The sequence below is a fragment of the Coffea eugenioides genome, unplaced genomic scaffold, assembly GCF_003713205.1.
Source record: "Coffea eugenioides isolate CCC68of unplaced genomic scaffold, Ceug_1.0 ScVebR1_2456;HRSCAF=3485, whole genome shotgun sequence".
Classification (NCBI taxonomy): domain Eukaryota; kingdom Viridiplantae; phylum Streptophyta; class Magnoliopsida; order Gentianales; family Rubiaceae; genus Coffea; species Coffea eugenioides.
In genome coordinates, this window is record NW_020862945.1 from 1,582 (window position 1) to 9,645 (window position 8,064).

Genomic DNA, 8,064 nt, shown 5'->3' on the forward strand with positions numbered 1-8,064 from the left:
AAAGGAAACGCGGCAGAGAAAAGAAAGAAAAAAAAATGCAGCAGCTTTCCCTTGCTGCGTTTTTTCTTTGAAGTACACAACTCCTAGATATTTGGCAATTTCAGCAATATCATACCATGAGTTTTCGGACTCCAAAGTACATAAAAAATGATCTGCATTCATGCTAATTTCTGACCCAAACAAACCAGAAACAAGTTGCCAATATCAATAACATTTCTGCATTTTTAAATTGCAACATTGCCGCGACTTCAAGAAACTTTCGGCCAACCAGATTCATGCATTTTTTAGCAAAGTGTTTGATCAATAGTTCAAGCATTGTGAACCCCAAACGTGCAAATTAGCATGCTACTCAAGTGTAAGGATCAATAAACAGCCACGGCAAAGGGAAGAAAACAGCACAGAAAACACGACAGCCTTTTGTCTTGCTGCTAATTTTGCAGATTCCAGCTTGTGCAGATTAAATGCCAAAACATTATATTAATCATTTACCCATCCCATTAAACTTCAAAACACTTGATTAATACCACACCAAAGGTAGGAAACAGAATCATTGCATATCAAACGGACAACAGGGAACAACAGAGAGATGAAAACAATTTCGAATGAGTTCTGGGTTGTGAATGCAACCATTTCCATCTAAGTGTAACTAGTGGCTTCAAACAACCCAACCGTGGATCAAAGTGGCAATGTGATCACTCATCCTCTCCAGCTCTTAGCTACCCAACCCTTGTGTTTAAATGTGACAATAGAGGTACAGGACATGCAAAAATCTGGAAAAATGTTCCGCAGCCTTCATGCTTTGGACTTCGGCAATATTGCAAGGCAGTATGAACACCATCTAACCCCTACTCTGAACATTCTAAGGCTCCAACAAAATAATGGACCAGGTACAAAAAATAACAGGGAAAGGTAAACAGCAAGAAACACCATCACACATAAACGACCAGAAAAAAAAATCAAACGAAGCTGTCCGAAAGTCATATGCCGTTTTTCTGGATTCGTTCATTCAAACACAGCAGAATCAACCATGAACGTTAAACAGAAGCATCATAGATTCGTCATATACCTCCCACAGCTAAACACAAATCCTACCCCTTCAAATTCCAGCCCAACCCAACGCAGATTTACAAATAAAACTCGCATGGAGGACGATAACAGACGTAAAGGCAGAAACTTTTCTGCATTTTGAACATAGCTCAACAACTCGTAAGCAAACTCTCAAGTGGAAAGCTGTTACCTTTGGGTTTCTTCCTTCCCGGCTGAGGCTTGACACAGTCAAAAGATGAGGTCTTTATCCTCCCTCCTTCCCGGCAATCAGTTTCTTTCCTCCGCTGTCCTCCCTTTCCTCCACTGTCGCAGCACTCTCACGCTCCACTCTTCTCTTTTCCCACTCTCTCTCGGTCTCAACTCTCTCCTCTTTCTTTCCCCGTTAGCTTTTTCCCTATAGCCGTTCCCTTTTGTTCAAGATTTCCTCCTACACTAGCTCTCTGTGCTTTGTTTTTGCCCTGAAACTCCCTTCTCCCCAAAACCCTCGCTCAGTTTTTCTTTTGGCCTGTCGATGCTCTCCCAAAAATCCCCCTTTCGGCTGCTGCTTCTTGTCCCCTTTTATATGGAACCCAAGGACTCTTAAACCCTCCACTGAATGGTCAGGATGAAGGCCAGCCTCTGCCTTCATCCTGCCCTTCAGTGGCACGCACGAAACTAGCCCTTTGCAAGCTGCCAAAAATGCAGCTTGCAGGCCGCGATCATTCTCTTTTTTTTTTTTTTTTTTTTTTTTTTTTTTATTAACAACTTGAAGATTACAGAAAATATAAATAATAAAATAACAATAACAATAATAACAAAATTACACAAACCAGGTAATAATAATAATAACAAAACAAAAATAATTTTAAACAAAAGAAACTAAACAAAAATGGCCATTTTTTAAAATTTCCAATTTTTCATTTTTCCATCATTTTCTTTTCCTCAAAATAACTTAATAAAAATAACTAAAGTGCCCAAAGACTGAATTTAAAGAAATAAACATATTTTTGTGAACAAATTTTCCTTTTTCCCTTTTTCTCTTTTTCATTAATTTCTTTTTCCTCCTTTTTATAATTTTGCATTTTCATTTTTCTTTCAAGAAAGCATTGAATAAAAACAAAATGACTAAAATGATTTTTCTTTTCTTTCTAAAAACTCTATAAACTTAAAAACTAAAAAAAACTAAAAACTAAAATCTAAAACTTAAAAGTGACTAAAACCCTAAAATGACAAAATAAAAATGAATAGACAAACTAAAAGGGCAAAAATGAATAAAACTAAAATAAAATAACAACTAGAAATGCAAAACACACAACAATGAACTAAATGCAAGCGATCTAAAATAAAAATCATGAAGTAGATGCCACATACAAATTATTCAAAATTTGGTGTCTACATGGGGCCTACTAGCTGGGATACGCGACTTGACCTTCCCATTTTTGCTATACTTGATCTTTGTGTAAGTACTCAGGCCGTTTGTTTGTATAAGTTGCTTATGTGTTTTGATATGAATGTTAGGGTACTTAGGCGAGGGTGTACTTTATAACACTCGACCTAAACCCTAATTTGTACCTGTGTTTATCTATGAGATGCATATATATGAATCATTTTGATGTTGAACCCTTTGAACTTGTAGCTCGGGGTGACTTTTGTGAAATTTGTAAAATATGAAGAAGTTGTGGGCCCGATCTCAAGACCTAGACGGACTATTCGAGCCGGCCAGGGCTTGGTCGAAGCCAGTCCAACCTAGTCTTAAGATCACTAAGTTTGTGGTTCTGTGAACCAAGTTTGTGAACCGAGCTTGCGAAGCAAGTTAAATTTCGTTTCGTTCGCTCGAGCAAGTTTGTGAGGTGACTGGCCAGTGAGGGTGATAAGGTATACGGTGGGAGTACAAGTGGAGTTCTACGGACCCTTATATGTAGTCGACGGAGTGTCGGCAGGAGGTCACACATGGCAAATGACTTGGCTTTGGAGCCAACCTGTATCCTCCACTGTGTTGTTACTTTTATACTTGTGATTTGACATCTTTGTGATGTACTTGTTCGTTTTAAATGTCAAATTTACGTTTTACCCCTGTTTACTTACTAAGCATATAGCTTACCCCTTTCCCTTTGTTTTTCTTTGCAGGGGCCGACGTGGGGAACTCCTTGGCACATTCACTGGTATAGTTAGGTTTGCTTGTAATAGTTGGATAGTTAAGATGGTTATTCTTATTTTAGTGATTTGTGTAAGGACCCTTCTTCGGGTCTATTTTCTGATTTTGGTTATTATCATAAGGTGATGTAGTAATCTAGATAACTCCTTTTGAGGATGTAAATACTCTTTTGGGATTGAAAATATTGTGAATAGTACTCTTTTGGTTTATATAGTTTTATTAGCTTTGTGTTTTGAGTCCTGGCGCGAGCTAGGCAGGCGTCCCGCTGACACCCTCGGGTTCGCCCTTGGGAGAAGTGGGGGTGTCACAATAAGTGAGTTGAATTAAATACATCACAATTATATCTCTAAATTTTTATAAAATTTCATAAAAACACTTTTTATTGGCACAACATCAACATAGCATAAGTAGCATCTCTTTATTAAATAAGTTAGAATCAGATAACAATATACTGATAATACATAAAAAAAAATTAGTGGAAAAAAGAAGAGTTCTAGTTTTGAAATATAAGCTTATTATAGTTACTACTACACCAATTCTTGCATTTTTTGCATGTAGGTTTCAAATTCTTGTAGTTAGCGATTGTGATAATAAAAACGAGTAAAGGTGAACACCATTGTGAACTGCTTTTAGGATTTTGTGAAAGTTATATGTTTTGTTATCTATCTCACCCATTAAAATCCAGTGTTCTAATACTATAGCTTTAAAATATTTATTTTAGTATTAAGTATACCTTGATAATCATTCAATGAATCAAATAATTTTACAAAATACCAACTTCATTTCAAACTCAATTCATAACCTATTGAAATGTAAAAAAAAAAAATCAACTTAATTTATAAATAGTTTACATTCTATATATTTTAAAGAGAATTTAATTAGTTGTTCAATTATAACAAAAGATAAAACTCATTATCAATTAATTATTGACAATGTAAAACAATTATATACATATATTATACCAAATTTGAGAGTAACTATTCAAAAGAGAATAAGTATATGAGATATTAGTGACATGACTTATTGAAATAAAACACAAAAAATAAGAAAAGAAGTTTAATTAGAATACTACCCATTTAATATAATTTTGTTCTAATTTGTATCTCAATTCATGGTAAAACCTTAATTCATTATTTAAATGTAGAGGAATGTAATCATATCAAAACGTTGGGGGCCAAAACTGCAAGTCGAAGTTTTTGTCTTATAGCAATTTGATATTGGCCGTTAGTTATTCTTGAATTTTTGTTAGTTATTGTAAATGTGCCTAAAATGAAAAACTTTAGGGACCATATTTGCTCACTACTACAAAAATGACCTTTAGTCACACACTTAATATGACATTTTTCTAAAAGTGTCACAACAGAAAGTTAAGGTAACATGCAGTAGGGAATGTCATTAAAGTGACAAAGAAAATGAGGAGTACGACGTCGTATCATTCTGACTTGTCCAAATAGAAGTAAAAAGTGAAAAACAAAAGCGGGAAAGGGAATGGCGCTACACTTCAGCGCCATATTTTTTGGGGAAAAATTCTAATTACTCCGATGAATCCAATGAACTTTACTCTTTGTTCATCCTAGTTCTCTCTCCTAAAACCTTCAATCACGTTAACTCTCTCTGTAAAAAGCCAAAATCCTTCACCCCTCTCACAACCGAATCCCTTGTTTCTTTCTCTTTCTTTCACCCGATTTTTAATTCTCCCCAATTTGAAGACAAACATGTGAAGGACTTGTTCTCCTACTTACAACAACATCTGAAGGAAGATTACTACCAGGTAACCTATACATTTTAGACAAAATTGATAGCTTTTTTTTTTATTACTTTATTTCTTCTCCGGGGACTGCGTGGGAAATGGGGCAGGAGCAAGGTGGGTGACGGAGAGGGTGCCCAGGCAGTGCTAGAAAGACATGAACGTGGTTGAAGTGCCCACGTTTTTGTTCATAAGAGATGGAGAAATTTGTGGGAGATAAGTGGGATCTGGCAAGGGAGAACTAATCGGTGAAATTCTTAGATACCAAGGAGTTCGAGTGACTTAGGTCAAAAGAACAAACTGGAAGATTCACCAGCAAATTACACAATTTAATTGGCTGTGTGAAACTTTGTAACATAAAAGCAAAAGGGATATAGCTTATTTATTTATTTATTTTTCTGTTTGTATAACTGCGGCCCTTACTTTAGTTACTTATTTCATGTGTTAATCAAGCTTTAATTTTATCACGCCACAATTCTGTTTTAAGACCGAAAATCATATTTGTTTTTCTCCTTTTGGTTCTCCATCGGAACTAGAATCGAAAGCTTTCAATTGGAGTCGATATGCCATAAAACTGAAGCTTTATTTACTCAATTGCAATTCTGATAGGAAATCCTACGCAGGATTAATAGCAAGCAACTGATGACTAAAATCGAAAATCCCTTAAATATTCCATTTGCTAAGATGAGGAAAAAAGGGGGCTAAGGTTATTTGCTAGGTATTCCATTTGCAAGCTTCTTGAGAATTTTTTGGTTGACATGTATGTTAAATATGTGCTGATTCTACAACGCTTTCTCATTTGGTAATTTGCTAAATGCTAATAAAGACTATAAGCGTGGCTAGTGGATTTGCCTAGAAACATAGTAGTTATTTGGTTTTTAGCAATTGTCGATACTAATATTGATATCTTTGTTTTAGATTGAAGAATTATTGTTGAGGTGTCAACCTGGTTTTTGACTTGTTAACATTTGCATTATTGGTATTGAACTTGATATAGAATGCTCTATCCGTAAGATTCTAATGCAAAGTGCATCTTACATACATAGCATATATCAAGTGGTGACTAAGTCAAGCTTATTCCATCAATGCAGTTTCAAGTTTGTAGCAGCCATCATCTTCGATTCCATCTAGCGAGCATTGATCGTTGATTCCCTTTCCACTTGGAGCAAATTGGAGTTGTTGGTAACCAAAATTATACATTAAGTTTCTGCTACTCTTAGGTTACCAATACATTAAAGTTCATGGCAGTTATTTTCAATTGGATAGAACTTCTATTGCTGATTAGTTGGGTTGCTAATATTTTGTCCAAGTTCTCTATCTCAAATTGATATTGGCTACATTATTGGACTAATTTTGTATTCCGTAGACTGTTATTCTTTTGTGCCTACCATCTGTTCGATAGTTTGTGTCTTACAATCTGGAATTGAACTTTTGTTGTCTTTCCTTTTGATATCATTCTGTTTTGATACTTTTGGATTAGTTCTTATTACTCAAAAGTCTATAACACCTGGATATGTGAACATTCTGTTTTGATATGTCTAGAACACTTGGATTAGTTCTTACATTCTGTTTTGATACTTGGATTAGTTTTCTTATCTAAGTAAATGTTTGATGCAAAAATCAGTAATAGTTTAGGTAGAATTATCTTGTAGATGCTAATGAAGCTTTCTTTTTTTTTTTTATATAATTAGAATCTGTGTGAACATGGATAAAAGATGGATGAGTATGTCACGATCAAGTGATTAGTATAAAGCTGGTTTAGAAGATTTTCTTGATTTTGATGAGTATATGCTGCTCACCATCCATTGTTTGATTTGTTGCTTTTCACTTTATGTCTAGCATGAGGAACAGAGGAAATGGAAAGATTAGGATATTCCTGTTGTATAAACAGTAGCGTTCAATTGCAGTTTGTATTTTTTCTGCTACAAGTTCAGTTAGGTTGATTCAATACCTGTAAGATTTTCTCAATAGTATTTATCCCAAGCATTTTCTAGTACTAGCTAACCAGTAAACCTTCATTGAATAACCTAGATCTGGATTACATTTTACTCTTTTGGTTTTCTAATTGACGTTTATTACTGATTCCTTTGTAGTGTTTGTCAAGGGCACTGCACACTGAGAACCCAAAGTTGCTCATGGCAGCCTCTGCTGTATTCCTTCCAATCCAACCTCTGATGGTTTCTGTAGTGCATACTGGGATGATGGAGGTAATAGGCGTATATGCATATTTATGAGTTGATTCATAAGCCAGTATGCAGTCTATTCTAAGTCTTGTCTTTTGACCCTCTTAAGTGTAACTAAGGCCTGGGAGGCTCGTGCCTTGGCCTGACCTAAAGTGTCTCTCACTTGTTTGAAATCTAATATTGTCCAAAGTAGGTTATTTTAGCATTTGGTCAGATTGTAATTGATTAGTAGACAATATATCCATATGCCACTGATTATTGATTCATGAATTTGTCTTTACATCATCAATGACCTCCGCATCCTTTTTAGAACCCAAAAAGATGAAGCCAAGTTAGCTGCCTAAGTGATCTGTCAAATGTGTTTCCTAGTCCTACCATCATAATACCTAAGAAGTATAAAATATAGTCCACAATTGACCTTCCTTGGGCCTTCTCAGTTGCTGCACACGCTGTCCTGGATCCATTGAGATTCCATAGCTTGCAACATACGAGTTTAAACCTAGTAATCTTTTTATCTTATCTTTATCATTTGTTTAACTTAGTTTTTATTTATTTTCTAACATTAAAACTGTAAAAGAAGAGTTGTAGATGTGATTTGTAACTCCTATTTCTTGGTTTATGACACTTGTAGATGAATCTTGAAGAAAACTAAAGGATCCTTGGGTCAAATGGCTATTTTTTGAAGACATTGTCAAGGCGTTTTTTGTTGCGCTCTTGTTGAACTATTGCTTCTTTGATATGTATTGGCAATGCTACTGCAATACTCATAACTGTTGAAAAATCTCTAAATTACCATGTAATTTGTTGACATAGCAGCCATGTAAGTTGCTTGGATGATGTACTTTTGCACCAGTTTGGTTGATTGTATTGCACTAACTACTATGAAAACGTAAATCACTTTGGTTTTCTTTTATAAGGTGGTACTAATAACTTTATTATTCCAAAAATTAGAA

General features: G+C 35.1%; 1 long non-coding RNA gene across 1 annotated transcript; it reads left to right on the forward strand.

Annotated features, from left to right (window-relative positions):
• The first annotated feature begins 4,892 nt into the window (after window positions 1–4,892).
• On the forward strand, window positions 4,893–7,081 carry LOC113756726. The gene is made up of 3 exons (XR_003466052.1): window positions 4,893–4,952; window positions 6,020–6,110; window positions 7,022–7,081. It is a non-coding gene; the product is annotated as an uncharacterized LOC113756726 (long non-coding RNA).
• Window positions 7,082–8,064: the final 983 nt, after the last annotated feature.